This window comes from Sprattus sprattus (genome assembly GCF_963457725.1).
Source record: "Sprattus sprattus genome assembly, chromosome: 1".
Classification (NCBI taxonomy): Eukaryota; Metazoa; Chordata; class Actinopteri; order Clupeiformes; family Clupeidae; genus Sprattus; species Sprattus sprattus.
The window spans coordinates 9,692,593-9,710,337 of NC_137920.1; positions in this window are offsets into that span (position 1 = coordinate 9,692,593).

The window sequence follows — 17,745 nt, forward strand, 5'->3', positions numbered from 1 at the left end:
CCTTTTCTATTCAGGATAAATATGACTTGTGTGTTTTCTGTCAACAATACAACAGTTCCCTCGGACTCTCTTCCAGATTTGACGTGAAAATGTTTAATAGAAGAAAGTCTGTCTGTCTGCGCATCCGTCTGCCCATCAGTCTGTCTGAATTTTTTTCCTGTCTGTCTGTCTGCCCATCAGTCTGCCCATCAGTCTGTTTGTCTCCCTCTACAGTATCTTTCCAATGTTACAGACAGCACATGGTTAAGGGATTCGCTGAACTTTTTTAACATTTTATTTCTGATTATATAATTTTAATCTTTTAAAATGTATTATTTGCTAGAATTGAAAATGCAAATTGAAACGGCAGAAGACAGAATGACAGCAGACTCTTTCTCTCTTTCAAATGTAACAGGCTGCGGATAGTGTCCAATGGCTAAGGTATTTCCATAGTATCTATATTCACAATATAACACACTGCAGATAGTGATCATGATTAAGGTATTTCCACTAGTATCTCTATTCATAATGAAACAGACATCCCTCCATGAGACTCACATTTTGCTGAGTAAAGTACAAGAACCATTCGCTAACCATCCAGTGTTTAGAAAATGTAAATGAAACATTGGAATTAATTTGATCTGAATTCTACTTAACCAACTATTCAGCAACTTACTTGTAGAAGAATCGTCATCAGCACATTCTCTTAAATCTGGTTCCTCTTTAATTTCCATAAGAGAAGAATCTTCCTCTTTGCAGGTCAAGGTTGGTGATGTGTGCATCTCAGTCCTACAGTCATGTTCCAGTACAGGCTTTTCTTCAACTGTCTGAATTTCAAACAAATACTCTTGTGGGAAATTATCAGATTTTTCTTCCTCTTTAATTTCCATCACTGAAGAATGTTCTTCTTTGCAGGTCAAGGTTGGTGATGTGTGCGTCTCAGTCTTACAGTCATGTTCCAGTTCAGGCTTTTCTTCCACTGTCTGAATTTCAAACAGATGTACAGAGGGGAAATCCTCAAATTCTTCTTCTTTAATACTCTTCGCTGACATGATTAGTTGTGATGTTTCAGTAGATCCTGACATTGTAGCCCTCAGCAGCTTGCAAGATATTTCTGTAATGCAAGAAACATATTAGCAAAATGCCCAAACACCATTAAGACACAAACAGACACAAAGACACAGACAAAACACCCTTACATTATGAGAAAGATAACCAGGGACAAATGGATGGTCTGTACAATATCACACAAGTCACACAAAAGTTTTTTGAAGAGAGAAAAAAGAAACATTTTACAAAAAGCATATCATCATCCTTCTAAAATCAGATATCTGTACAGGCTTAATGTAATCACCATCCTACCAAAATCAGACATCTGTACAGGTTTATTTCAGGTTCAGATTGTGTAATGTTTTTTCATCAAAAGCTGCACTTTCTCTCAAATAGCCCCTGCTTGCGTGCAAAATCAAAACGGTTTGCCTGCACTTAAATAGACTATTACTTGCAGACTTGTCCTGTGTTTCAGTTGAAGTTCTTGTCCTCGCACTCGGGCTGCTTCTGTTAACAGACTTTTGCACGCTATGTGGCTCTCTCTCTCTCTCTCTGATTGTTATGAAATTACCTCTCTCTCTCTCTGATTGTTATGAAATTACCTTACCCAAATTCACCATCCAATACAAAATCATGACGTGAAATTAACGAAAATGCTCTCAGATTGCAAGACCACGCTCTATATTAAATGTTACAAATGTATTACATCGACAAGTATATTTACGTGAGTTAATCAACTATGGTTAGCCGCATATTTACATTTAGCCATTAAGCAGACCCTGAAGTCCAGAGCGACGTACAAGGGAGAGGCATATGAGCCCCTATCGCAAACTTTACACACACCAGATATTCCCGAGTTATGGCATAGATTTGGCATCACAAGGCTACTCGGCTTACCTAGAATACGGGAGCTCCAGAGAAACTTATCCTAGGCGTCGGTCAGTCGGGATCATAGCCGCACAATGCTCACTGTCGGACTTCCTTTGTAGCCGTCTTCGGATTCTTTTAGACGGGCAACAGCTATATCAGGATTTTTAAGAACTATAATCCAGCCTAGAACGCATTATTAACATTAAACCCTTTCTACTCTAACCACCGTAAACATCTGTGTGTTTTGTTCCCCGGTTCCAACCACGTTGTGTGTGACGAAACTTCCTTGAAGCTGGCTACAAACAGAGACATTAAAGGCGGATAATAGGGTCAAAATAAAAGTCCAATTCTAATTAAATTCCGTTTAATATGTTGGTTTGGCTAACGTTTTTTACGTTTTGAAAAACACATGTCCGTTGTACTGCTAGCTAGCCTAGATAAATACAGTGTCAGTGTATATTGCATATGCAAATATTGTAATTTCATTAATAATGTTTGCAGCAACTGAAATTGTCTCGAGTCTCTTTACAGAAAGAAGGAGGAATATACTAGCCTACATGAAATACGCAAAATTAATAGTTGATAATCGTGGGGAGCTTTCAAAGTATTGGTTGTAGAACATCGTAGTGGGTACACAGTGTCCCCATAAGGTTACTTTTATAAGGATAAAAAGAGCAATAAAGCATAAATAACTACCTCAAACTTCACCAAAGCACAGAAATATCTTGCAAATAACCGAGAAAGAAATTATCATTAACCCATCTACATTATATTACAAGCCTTTCGAACTGACAACTCACCCATCCACATTACATAACAAGCCTTTGACCACTAACCCATCAACATTACATTACATGCGGTGGCGTGCGTGTCTGTTGGTGTGTGTGGCATTGCCCCATCTTCCATACTAAAAGGTGACAGAAAAAAGAAACTTCAAAATCAGGCCTGGAACAGTGAGGCTTCTTCACACCACCAGTGGCTGGAACGCTTCTGTAGCCAGCTGCTTCCTTGGGGCTTTGGCACCACTGGATTTACAAGCAGTCTGCTTGGTTCTTACCAGCAATAATATAGAATTTCAGAAGTTTCTTGGCATTGTTAATATAGAATTTTCAGAAGATTCTTGGCATTGTAAAACAAAGAACTATTACTTCTCCTATCTAAATCTCAGAACAAACTTTTTTTTTATTGATTGGTATTTTGCTAGAATCCTTTGAATGTCTCCTATGAAACAATTTAAACCACTTTTAAACAATATCCTAAAATGAACTTACGAAAATGTTGGTGATGAAAAAGCAAGTTATCAAGATGTTTGATAATGTTCTCTCTCTTCTAATTTGTTACGTAGAAGTTCTACAACAATGAAGAACAACCTAAAACCTGGCTCTCAACACCAAGAAGACCAAAGAGCTCACTGTGGACTTCAGGAAGAAAGGTGGCACACACACCCCCATCCATATCAACGGGACGGAGGTTGAGTGTGTGGCCAGCTTCAAGTTCCTGGGTGTCCACATCTCTGAGGACCTTTCTTGGACCCTCAACACCTCAACCCAGGTCAAGAAGGCCCATCTGTCTCCTCAGATTCTGGTAAATATCTACCACTGCAACATCAAGAGCATCCCTACCAACTGCATATCAGTATGGTATGGCAGCTGCTCATTTGTAAACCCTGCAGAGGGTGGTGAAAACTTCCCAACGAATCACCGGTTCCTCACTCCCCACTATTGAGGCTGTCCAGAGCAAGAGATGTCTGCGGAGGGTGCACAGCCACACACTGTTTGCCCTCCACTACAGATTATTCCCTGCTGCTGTCACCCTGCTGAACTCTGCACCATGGTGACCCCCCCCCAACACACACAAACACCTCATCCAGTGACTGTACTTACCCCTCCACCCTGGCTTGGACTGCCACACATCCTCCTCCAGCCACTTAACATTTGCAATAGACAGTTATTTTGTACAACTGTATTATGCCACGTAAATCTTTGTATAGACTTATCTCGCCCATACTGTATTTATCATACTTATTTCACACCACACCTCTTAACTCTGTATATAATATTCTGACTACCTCATTCACTTAATTTTCATTTCACCTACTACCACCACTTATACTTACACCTGCACTTTATTTATCATATCTACACTACCTACTTCTATTGCTGCTAGGCTTGTATCAATACTGTTCATATTCCATATGTATTTCTTACTGCACATACTCTGCTTTTATGCACTTCTGGTTGGATACTAAACTGCATTTCGTTGTCTCAGTACTTTACTCTGTGCAATGACAAGTTGTTGAATCTACAGTTGAATCTAATCTAATTAACTTGATAAGAGGATAGAGGATAAATATAATATCAGACCTGATATAATATTAGAAACTATATTAACCCCAGTTAACATTTTCATTTTATTTTGACTGTTGGAGGCATTCGAGTATTCTGCTCAGCTAGAATGTTGGAAATACTTCGATTAAGTACCCTTCATTAAGAGCACACGTAATTCACATCATTAAAACAAATAAAAAAATCTTTGTTTGGCAGTACTCCCACTATACTGTGATTGGGTTTACATGATGATTTTGTAACACTCCTGCAACCCTCTGGTTAATAATCAGGTGAGATGAATGTCAGATACTGAGAGGTTAGGTGTATGCATTCATCTATTTCAACTAGGAGAAATTATACTTTTTCTTCTCTTTTTACTTTTCTAAACCCAGAGCAAATGTCTTCTGTTCTTGAGTAGTAGTTTTCCCAGGTGTTGTTGTATTTTCTACATTCTGTAACTCATGGAGTAGTATGTCTGTTAAAGGAATATTTAATGAATGTTTAACAGACACACTACTCCACTACTACACTGGGTACAGTCAGGTAAACATGTTTGTCTGTGTCAACCCTTTTCAATGACAATGCTGTGTTCCCTACCACACTTAACATAATCCATACATGTGATGTCCTTTTCTGCTCAGGATGAATATGACTTGCACGTTTCTCTGACAACATTACAATGGCTCCCTCTGATTCTCTTCCACATTTGACATGAGTGTGACAAGCTGGCTCTTAGGCTTGTCCCAAGAAACTGAATTAAAACAAGTATTCAAAGGTTTAAAAAAAAAAATCAAAGGTTTAATTACCAGAAAGTTTCAATTTCCACGAATGTTTAAGTTTACACAAAGTTCCAATTTCCAATCCAATTTACACAAAATTCGAAGTGCATGCAATCAAAGTCTGTTCTCACAGTACATGCAATCAATTTTCAGGTGGTTGATCACCTGAAGAGAGAGTGAACACAGCCTGCACACACTCAATTGACACACAATCATGCCAACAAAATAGGCAGAGCAGATGAACCCAAAGGGGGTTTATTTAATATTTAATGAATGTTTAACAGAACAAATACAGAGTTCCCTATAACGAGGAATGAGAGACATTTCGTCTCCTCCTCGCCCCATCTCTGACGCTTAAACATCTATGAGCTGTTGATGAGCCCACAACCTGCATTTGAGGTGCCGTTTAGGCCATGAGTCTAGGAAGCTTGCACAAATACTACTTTTTGTTATTACAAGAGCTAATTCACAGCTTGTCAATTCTATTTTACAGACCCAAACACAAAGACATAACCCCCCCCCCCACACACACACACACACACACACACAAACACTCACATCTTTTTTTTCCCTCAATTCATGTACCCTAACAATTCCTTTTTCAATTTATACCCAATCAAACGTTTTAAATATGACAAAAATAATTCTTCATCTTGACATCTTGGTTCAAATTTTAGCTAATCAAGAAATATTTCAGTAAGTGATACTCAATCATGTATTAGCAAGGCATTTGAATGGGTCCTCTGATGTGTCTTGAGATCAGCCATTCTACTAAAGGGCTTTCCACACTGAGAACAGTGATGTGGCTTTCTTACTGTCTGTGTTATCTTATGTTTGGATAAGTGTTTCCCTGAAACACTTTCCACATTAAGTACACTCATACGGCTTTTCCCCAGTATGGATCCTCTGGTGTATATTGAGATTACCCATTGTACTAAAGTATTTTCCACATATGCTGCACTGGTGTGGCTTTTCCCCAGTATGGGTCCTCTGATGTGTCTTGAGATTAGACATATTACTAAAGGCCTTACTGCATGTATTGCACTGATACGGCTTTTCCCCAGTATGGGTCCTCTGGTGTGACTTGAGATTAGATATTTTACTAAAGGCCTTACCGCATGTATTGCACTGGTGTGGCTTTTCCCCAGTATGGATCCTCTGGTGTGACTTGAGATCAGCCATTCTACTAAAGGTCTTTTCACACTGAGAACACTGATGTGGCCTTACTCCTCTATGATTAATCTGATGTTTGGACAGGTTTGAGCTTTCCCTGAAATACTTTCCACACTGAGAACACTGATACGGCTTTTCCACAGTATGTGTCCTCTGGTGTGTTTTGAGATTAGACATTGTACTAAAGGCCTTACCGCATGTATTGCACTGATACGGCTTTTCCCCAGTATGGATCCTCTGGTGTGACTTCAGATGAGACATTAGACTGAAGGCATTCCCACATATACTGCACTGGTGTGGCTTTTCCCCAGTATGGATCCTCTGGTGTTTCTTGAGATTGGACATTAGACTGAAGGCATTCCCACATATACTGCACTGGTGTGGCTTTTCCCCAGTATGGATCCTCTGGTGTGCCTTGAGTTTGGACATTAGACTGAAGGCATTCCCACATATACTGCACTGGTGTGGCTTTTCCCCGGTATGGATCCTCTGGTGTGTCTTGAGAGAAGACATAGCTCTAAAGGTCTTTCCACACTGAGAACACTGATTGTTTTTTTCTCCTGTGTGTATTTGTTGATGAATTGCAAGATTGTAACGTCTAGCAAATGTTTTGAAACACAGGGAGCATTCATGTTGCTCCTTCCTGGTGTCCAGCCGCTGATGTAATCCCTGGTATGAATCCTTTCTGCACTGGGAGAGTTTGTGACGTCTTTCTTTTTTTCTTTTTGGCTGATTCTCGCTTCTTTGGTTAGATTGGATCCTTTGATTGTCCTCTATAATATTAGAAAATAATTTGTCAGCCATATATTCTCTCTTCTCCTCTATCTGGTACATACATTCAACCATTAAGGCAAAAATACGACTACTATCCATATATATATGTATTGGTTATTTGCTAGAAATGCTAGAAAGTATCTTGGAAGTGACTAAGGACTTAGTGACTTAGGATAAAAGTGTCTACCTAAAGACTGAATGTAAATGTGAACAGAGATACATACACATGAATTACAGAGCTGGAGAAAAAATGATGGCAGATACTTTCTCTCTACTGAATGTAACAGAGTGTAGATGTTATCCCATGACTAAGATTCATCTCGTTTGAATGTAATTGATAGTATCTCATTAGTAAGGTATTCCCACAGTATCTCTGTTCTCTGTCTCACATTGTAAAGCACAAGTCAGCCATTATCTACAACTCAAGTATTATAAATATTCACAACACAATACAATAAACAAGCAACTTACTTGTAGGTGGAGGGTCTCTTGAATCAAATTCTTCTATTGGTGAACAATTTGTTTCATTCATGGTCATGGTGGGTGATGTGTTCATTTCAGTCTTGCATTCATATTCCAGTCCAGGCTTCTCTTCCACTGTCTGTACTGTAGACGGATAGTCTTGTAGTAAATCATCCAATTCTTCTTCTTTTATCTCCTTCTTCACTGAAGTAGCAAGTTGTGAAGGTTCAGTAAATCCGGACATTTCTGACTTCAGATCTGTTTTGGAAAAAGAAAATTGGTCACACTATGCTCTGCTACAAAGACACAAAGAGAATTTGCAAAGAAAGAACTACAGTAAAGTTGAACTGCTGGTGAATTACACATACAGTATACTTCCAATTGATGCCCATGCAAGCCTTAAAAAAGTGAGTTTAGTAATCTGACTCTTTGGTGTTAATATATTGCTTCTTCTGTCAGACCTACTATCTTACTGGATTCAAACCTAGCCAATCTTCTACAGGACCCTTTGGAATGCAATTTAGCATCATAAAGAATTGTGGGCAGGAACTACTTTGTCTAGGAGCACCTTTTACACGTATGATGGTCCTCAGGTGGGCAAGGCCATAGCTCAGCCTGCAGGAACTCCACAGAGGAGTGGAGTAGGAGGCTGGTGGTGTGAACTGAGAAGTGATGGGGAAAGAGAGGGAAGGTGGGGGTAGACTGCTAAACTTAAGGAAACTTCTATTCTACCTCAAAGCTTGTTTATACTGTATGCATACGTGAGTATTTTCATGTATGTAAGCATGTGTGTTTATATCATTCTGACCTAAGGATAGAGAGTACAAATACTGCAAGAGTATATGTGAGTATTTACATGTATGTAAGCATGTGTGTGTATATTATTCTGACCTAAGGATAGAGAGTACAAATACTGCAAGAGCATATGCAATTCAGAACCATAATAATAATAATAATAATAATAGCTTTAACTTCAACTCAAAAAAAACATTGAGAAAATGCAAAGGTCTTACAATACAACTCAAGTGCTATGTCTGAACTGATCAATGGCAATCAGGGTCTTAGCAGGGCCTGCCTCCAGAACTACCCCGTAGTCAGTGGTGGAATGTAACGAAGTATTTTTACTTTGTTACTGTACTTCGTTACATTTTTACGTATCTGTACTTTACTTGAGTTAAAATAATAGTGCATACTTTTTACTTGTACTTCGTTACATTTTGCAGCTATTATCTATACTTTTACTCCGCTACATTTCTACAATATGTGTCGTTATTCGTTACATTTTATGAACACAGTTTCGCCAAAATGTTGCCTACACGAAAAAATGGATTGCGTTGCTTTAGGACGTTTCAACCAATCAGGTGGCTCTATCAGCTCCAATGACAGCAGAGTGTGTAGTTGGCAGCAGCACTACGGTAGGCTTGCCTGTTTTGCTTAAACATTCGTCAAACAGCCTGACTAACAAACAACTTTTCAGCATTGATTCAGAGTCAGCCTCATTTGAGGACATGTTCAATTTCAGAGGCCCCAAGAATAACTCGTGGAGGTTTCAGTGCGTTTCCCGTCTACCTAAAAAAATTTGCCTTCAAATTTGGAGAAACAGGTCGAGTTATGCGGAGATCTTGCTATGCTAAGTTAATGTCTATGACTTTTGCATATCGTATGCGGTTACTGACATGATTTTATACTGTTATCTAGTAAAATACATGTTGACATACAGCAATAGCATCAAAATAACACGATTGTACCTTGATTATTTATTTAACGTAGTTGTCACGGGGTGACTAAATTCAGTAGGGGAGGCACAGCCGTCGGGAACACGTTTCCCATGGGGAATGGGTTTAACGCAACACCAGGTAAACAAACCAGATTAATTCATGAGCTACAGCTGGCAAACTAGATTCAGGTGTCTTTCATGACTATAAGAAGGGGGAGATGCCTTCAGACAGGGTGCCCGGCTGGGACCCGCGGAACCGTGGCGGACGACGGACGAGAGGAAGCGAGGACGGGAGGACGGGAAGAGGAACCCGACAAGCCAGGCATATTGTCTCTTGGAGCTCTCGACGTATCAGAATTGGAATACGGACTTCACGAACGTTCTAGCTGCATTACTTGTGGAAGTCCCGCTAACCGAAGTAAGAGGAGACATCCCGGTCATCGTGGAGATAAGTAGCCTCCCTCCCTGTCTGGTTTTGAACACAAGATTTGAACTAGCCGTCTGCGTGAGTTCACTGCTGATGGCAGTAGTTTGTTGTGACTATTGTTTGGAGTGTCATTGGTCTGCTGTATATCCAGTTATAGTGACTTTGGTTGCAGTGTTACTTTTTGCAGTGTCCATCTTAAGAGTGCCCTGTTCTGTTTGAAGTGCTACACCAAGTGCCTACACTGTTCTGTGTTGGCTCCTAACCTACAGTGTTGGGAAATTGACCGTACTAGCCTGGGTAGGCTACATTTGAACTCTTCTAGCCCCAAAACTTTACGCAGCTGCCGCTGTCCAGCCCCTGTCAGAGGTGACGAGCTACTGCTGTATACCCCCGCCTGGCTGCCTACTGCCCCAACCCCCATCCAGAGGTGACGAGCTACCGCTGCACCCCTCCGCCCGGCTGCCCACTGCCCCATCCGCCATCCCGAGGCGAGGAGCTACTGCTGCACCCCTCCGTCTGGCTGCTGACTGCCCCCTTCACCTGCTGAAAGACACTCTGCCCTCACCACCAGCCCCTAGCTAGTGACCTCCCTCCCTCTGCCGGAGCCCTCGAAGTGACCCGGCACCAAAGACTCTTTTTAAACTTATTTAATAAAATAATACTTTTTAAAACCTATCTCGGAATTCTGACTTCTCTAGGAAACACGGTTTGCTCCTCAGCCATAATAGTACAAGGGGTGTTCACAGCCCACTCCCTACCTGTGACATAGTGGTAAGATAAAGCTGGTAGTTTAGCAATGTCAAGCTAACGTGAAGATTTGCCTTTTTTTATTGACTGGTTATTGCCTGGCAAGCAAACTTAATGCCTAGCCTTGGGTTACTCAATATGTTTTTCTGCAATCAATAGAGTATAAAACTCTGCATTGACCAGTTTAACAACTCCATTTGTTTTTCATGATTCATATTTCCATTTTTTACACGTTTACAATTAAATAAAAGATTAAAAGATATACAATTGTGTCTATTGGTTTGGCTTAATGGCAAATAATCCCTGGTAGATAACTTGTCATCTGCAGAATTGTAAGATAGAGTGTGAACAGTATTACAGACAATAGGCCCAATAAGTACACCAACCTTTCCAATTAACAAATGTTGTGGCTTATAATTATTACTAGTAGTGACATCTGTAGAGGCATTTATTACCAGTCGCTATTTCTTAATCAAAATGGCAAAGCCTAGACATTGAGAGACAACCCATTGCGTAAGTACTTTTACTTTTACTCTTAAAGTAAATTTAAAAGTGAGTACTTTTTACTTTTTACTTAAGTAGGATTGTTGACGTACTACTTTTACTTCTACTTTTACTTCCATTTTCCTGGGTACTTGTACTTTTACTTAAGTACTAAACTTCAGTACTTCTTTCACCACTGCCCGTAGTGCATTTTCAGCAACGGTGGCATCATACTGGGGCCTCATTGCACACTTATGTCTGACACGCTTTTGTCCAATTTTATATTTTTTTTTTATGTCATCCTGACATAGTGCTATCATACACAAGTATCCAGATTATTTGTTTGTAGTTTATATTTGATTCTAGTTTGTGTATTTCTCTGGGCGGCAGTGGCTAGAGGAGTCGTTAAATAATTGGAAAGTCGATTCCCCAGTACGTGTCCTTGAGCAAGACACTGAACCCCTAAACTGCTCCTGATGTTTAAATGCAATGTGAATAAAAGCATCTGCTAAATGGAAAATGTAAATGTATTTCATTGGTCAATGGTTCTTGAGCAGGCTCTCATTTTATATTGCTTCTTAGAGTATTTTGCTCAGCTAGAATGTTTGCAATCCTTTGATTAGGTACCCTACAACAAGAGCACAACATAAATAAATGTAATTCACATCATCAAAATAAATAAAAAAGATCTGGACATCTTTGTTTGGCAGTACTCCCACTACTGTAATCTGGTTTACATGTTGATTTTGTAAAACTCCTGCAACCCTCTGGTTAATAATCAGGTGCAGACCTTAGATGAATTATCTCTCAATATTTTGCAGGAGTTCAGATACTGAGAGGTTAGGTGTTCATCTATTTCATCAAGGACAAATTATCATTTTTCTTCTCTTTTTACTTTTCTTAACCCAGAGCAAATGTCTTCTGTTCTTGAGAAGTAGGTTTCAGTGATGTTTTTGTATTTTCTACATTCTGTCAGGAAAATAAACACATCCTCCACTACCCCATTACTACTGTGAGGTCGATATGAACTGAAAACAGGAGAATAGAAGTATAGAAAAACACACCATATTTTATTTACATCAATTATTCTGTTCTTGAGAAGTAGGTTTCAGTGATATTTTTGTATTTTCTACATTCTGTCAGGAAAATAAACACATCCTCCACTACCCCATTACTACTGTGAGGTCGATATGAACTGAAAACAGGAGAATAGAAGTATAGAAAAACACACCATATTTTATTTACATCAATTAACTTCTCAGAGACATGTCTGCTCACAGAACAATACAAAAACAATATGCGCGACACAAACAGTACAAAAACAAGATGAGGGATACAAACAGTGGCGCACACGATGCCTACAAATCAAACAAACACACAAAAGATCACACGTCAATGCCTAGTGTCCTGTCGTCTCTGATCTGCTACATACACCCACTCACAAACAAGTAGCTTGTTCCAAATCACCCATACATAGCACAAGGCCCATGCAAACTCACCCAGCCTCTCCACTTGTCTACAAAGTAAAAACGCCACGGCACTCTGTGCAGGCTAAAAATCATATATTTCCAGATAAACTAACGATTCAATGCAATAACTTAAAAGCCATGTGTACAAAAGTTCAAATGGAAGCGCGTCCTACCTTGGATTTCCCAACACACACACTTTGAATCACTCAGCTGGATGTAGATAACATGAGACTCATGCACACCAAAGACAAAAGGCAGCTCTGCCGATCGCTTTTCTGAAGGGGCTGTATCCATGATAACCCCCTTTCTGTCACCACGTAGCACACCCACTATACGTCACTAATGGGGATACATCTATAGCCAATCATACATTAAAAAGATATATAATTTCATCTTGTACATTAAACGTTGTTCAAATTTCAGCTAATGAAGAAATATTTCAGTAAGTGATACTCAATCATGTATTAGCAGGGCATTTGAATGGATCCTCTGATGTGTCTTGAGAGAAGACATTTGACTAAAGCTCTTTCCACACAGAGAACATTGATATGGCTTTTCCCCAGTATGGATCCTCTGGTGTGTCTTGAGATGTGACGTGTGTCTAAAGGCCTTACCGCATGTATTGCACTGATGCGGCTTTTCCCCAGTATGGGTCCTCTGGTGTGTCTTGAGATGAGACATTTGACCATAGGCCTTGCCACATGTATTGCACTGATATGGCTTTTCTCCAGGATGCATCCTCTGGTGTGTCTTGAGATGTGATATGCGTCTAAAGGCCTTATCGCATGTATCGCACTGATACGGCTTTTCCCCAGTATGGGTCCTCTGGTGTGTTTTGAGATTAGACATTTGAACATAGGCCTTGCCACATGTACTGCACTGGTGGGGCTTTTCTCCTGTGTGTATTCTTTGATGAATTGCAAGATTGAAACGTCTAGCAAATGTTTTGAAACACTGGGAGCATTCATGTTGTTTCTCCCTGTTGTCCAGTCGCTGATGTAATTCCTGGTATGAAGTCTTTCTGCACTGGGGGCGTTTCTGACGTCTGTCTTTGTTCCTTTTTTGCTCAGTGTTCCCTCTTTTGTTAGATTGGATCCTTTGAACGTCTCCTGAAATATAATTAAAACAAAAAATCAACATCTCTCTCCTCTGTCATTTTTTACAATACCGGCAAACACGTATCTCATGACATATTTATACCATTTATATAGAGAGTACCAGCCAAAAGTTTGGACACAGCTTCTCATTTTTTTTCCAACTTTTATATTTGTTTTTACACTTCAGATAACACTTGTTTGTCTAGAACATCATTCCATATGTGTTCTTTCATAGTTTAAACGTATTCAGTATTAATCTACTATGTACGTAGAAAATAATAAAAGTATAGAAAAAACGTATATATACATATAGTATCCCATGACTAAAATATACCCACAGTATTTCTGATCATAGGTCTCACATTGTGAGGCAGGAGTTACCCATTCTCTAAAATGTAAGTATTGTAAATACACACAACCTTCTACAATAAGCAAGAAACTTACTTCTAGGTGAAGAGTCGAAGTCACCGTATTCTCCTGAAACAAATTCTTCCTCATCTTTGATTTCTGTAATTCATCAATCAATGGTTCTTGAGCAGGATCTCATTTATGTTCGCAGTAGAGGTTTTTAAATACAGAAACGTGTAGGTTTTTTTTGTAATTGCCACTTCTTTTGGCTTTGATTTATCTGTGTGTCATTATTGTATGTATTCCCATTTGAATTATCTGTGTCAAAAAAAAATGTTTTCACATTTGAATCAATCTAATCTGATTCTCTCTCAGTTCCCTGCCATTCATGTCTCCCACAACCAGGACTGCACCTTCAGATGGGAACTGTATAAATTCAGACTCATACAAGGGTATATAGTAATTATACTGTATATTTTATGGATCGTCATTTCTGATTGTAGTATATGAAAGGGGAATCATATAGATGGTACACCGGTACATGTGAATATCTGAGGAAGTGAGTTCCTTTTTTTAACTTAACCCATGTGGTGTCCCTTTCTGTTCAGAATAAATATGACTTGTGCGTTTTCTTTCAACAATACAAAAGTTCCCTCTGACTCTCTTCCAGATTTGACATGAAAATGTTTAATAGAAGAAAGTCTGTCTGTCTGTCTGCCCATCAGTCTGTCTGTCTGACTTTCTTCCTGTCTGTCTGTCTGACTTTCTTCCTGTCTGTCTGCCCATCAGTCTGTCTGTCTCCCTCTACAGTATTTTTCCAATGTAACAGACAGCACATGGTTAAGGGATTCACTGAACTTTTTTAGACATTTAATTTCTGATTACATAACTTTAATCTATTAATATCTAATATGTATTATTTGCTAGAATTGAAAATGCAAATTGAAACGGCGGATGACAGAATGACAGCAGACTCTTCCTCCCTTTTAAATGTAACAGGCTGCAGATAGTGTCCAATGACTAAGGTATTTCCATAGTATCTCTTTTCACAATGAAACAGCCATCCATCCATGAGACTTACATTTTGCTGAGTAAAGTACAAGAACCATTCGCTAACCATCCAGTGTTTAGAAAATGTAAGTGAAACATTGGAATTAATTCGATCTGAATTTTACTTAACCAACTATTCAGCAACTTACTTGTAGAAGAATTGTCATCAGCACATTCTCTTAAATCTGGTTCCTCTTTAATTTCAGTCAGAAAAGAATTGTCTTCTTTGCAGGTCAAGGTTGGTGATGTGTGCGTCTCAGTCTTACAGTCATGTTCCAGTTCAGGCTTTTCTTCAACTGTCTGAATTTCAAACAAATACTCTTGTGGGAAATTATCAGATTCTTCTTCCTTTTTAAATTCCATCAGTGAAGAAGTTTCTTCTTTGCAGGTCAAGGTTGGTGATGTGTGCATCTCAGTCTTACAGTCATGTTCCAGTTCAGGCTTTTCTTCCACTGTCTGAATTTCAAACAGATGATCAGAGGGGAAATAATCTAATGCTTCTTCTTTTATATTCTTCGCTGACATGATTAGTTGTGATGTTTCAGTAGATCCTGACATTGTAGACCTCAGCTGTCTTTTGCAATGGAAAGCTTGCAGGACATTTCTGTAATGCAAGAAAAATATTAGCAAAATGCCCAAACACCACTAAGACACAAACAGACACAAAGACACAGGCAAAACACCCTTACATATGAGAAAGATAACCAGGGACAAATGGATGGTCTGTACAATATCACACAAGTCACACAAAAGTTTTTTGATGTGAGAAAAAAGAAACATTTTACAGAAAGCATATCACCACCCTTCCCAAATCAGACATCTATACAGGCTTAATGTAATCACCATCATACCAAAATCAGACATCTGTACAGGGTTATTTCAGGTTCAGATTTTGTAATGTTGTTTCATCAAAAGCTGCACTTTCTCTCGAATAGTTCCTGCTAGCATGCAAAATCAAAACGGTTTGCCTGCACTTAAATAGACTGTTACTTGCAGACTTGTCCTGTGTTTCAATTTAAGTTATTGTCTTCGCATTCGGACTGCTTCTGCTTACAGACTTCTGCACGCTTTTGGCTCGCTCTCTCCGATTGTTATGAAATAACCGTACCCAAATTCACCAACCAATACAAAATCATGACGTGAAATTAACGCAAATTCTCTTAAGATTGCAAGACGACGCTCTATAATAAATGATACAAATGTATTGCATCGACACGTATATTTACGTGAGTTAATCAACTATTAGGCGCATATTTACATTTAGCCATTTAGCAGACCCTCAAGTCCAGAGAGACGTACAAGGCAGAGGCATATGAGCCCCTATCGCAAACTTTACACACACCAGATATTCCCGAGTTATGGCATAGATTTGGCATCACAAGGCTACTCGGCTTACCTAGAATACGGGAGCTCCAGAGAAATTTATCCTAGGCGTCGGTCAATCGGGATCATAGCCGCACAATGTTCGCTATCAGACTTCTTCTGCAGCCGTCTTCGGTCCCGGTTTAGACGGGCAACAGCTATATTGGGATTTTTATGAACTATAATCCAACCAAGAACGCATTATTAACATTAAACCCTTTCTACTCTTACCACCGTAAACATCTGTGTGTTTTGTTCCCAACCACGTTGTGTGTGACGAAACTTCCTTGAAGCTGGCTACAAACAGAGACATTAAAGGCGGATAATAGTGTCAAAATAAAAGTCCATTTCAAAATTCCGTTTAATATGTTGGTTTGGCTAACGTTTTTTACGTTTTGAATAACACATGTCAATTGTACTGCTAGCTAGCCTAGATAAATACAGTGTAAGCTATATTGCATTTGCAAATATTGAAGATGACATTAATAATTGATATAGAAACTGAAATTGTCTCGAGTCTCTTTACAGAAAGAAGGAGGAATATACTACATGAAATACGCAAAATGAATAGTTGATAATAGTGGGGAGCCAGCTTTCAAAGTATTGGTTGTAGAACATCGTAGTGGGTACACAGTGTCCTCATAAGGTTACTTTTATAAGGATAAAAAGAGCAATGAAGCATAAGAAACTACGTCAAACTTCACCAAAGCACATAAATATCTTGCAAATAACCTAGAAGGAAATGATCATTAACCCATCTACATTACATTATAAGCCTTTCGAACTGACCACTCACCCATCCACATTACACAACAAGCCTTTGGCCACGAACCCATCCACATTACATTACAAGCCTTAGGCCACTCACCCGTCCATATTACATTACAAGCCTTTGACCACTCACCCATCAACATTATAAGCGGTAGATTAGTTATTTGCTAAAATACTTTGAATGTCTCCTATCATATTGGGGGGAAAAATTCAAACAATTTAAACCATTTTTAAACAAATTGTGAAATTGTTGGTGATGAAAAAGCAAGTGATATAAAGTGACATAAAACACACACACACACACACACACACACACACACACACACACACACACACACACACCTCCTCCAGTGACTGTATTCCCACCTCCACCCTGGTTTGGACTGCTACACATCCTCCTCCAGCAACTGAATATTTGCAATAGACAGTTATTTTTTATTACTGTATTATCCCACTTAAAGTTTATCCATACTTATATCTATTTATATACTTATCTTGCTCATACTGTATTTAACGTACAGTCATGGACGAAAATGTTGGCTCCCCTGCACTTCTGTCAGATAATGCAACAATACTCCCTGAAAAGTGTTGCAATTACAAATGCTTTTGTATTCACATGTTTATTTACTTAGTTTGCATTGGAAAAACACAAAAAATCTGACAAATAATGCCAAATCTCACTTTATTCCACATAAAACTAAAAAAAGGGCCGGACAAAATGATTGTCACCCTTAAGAAATAATTGTATTTAAAGCATGAAATGCTCCTTTAAGCTTTATTTAAACTCACCTATGGCGAGCCACAGATGCTGGTAATATAGAAATCACATTTGCAACCAGTTAAAATGGAGCAAAGTTGAC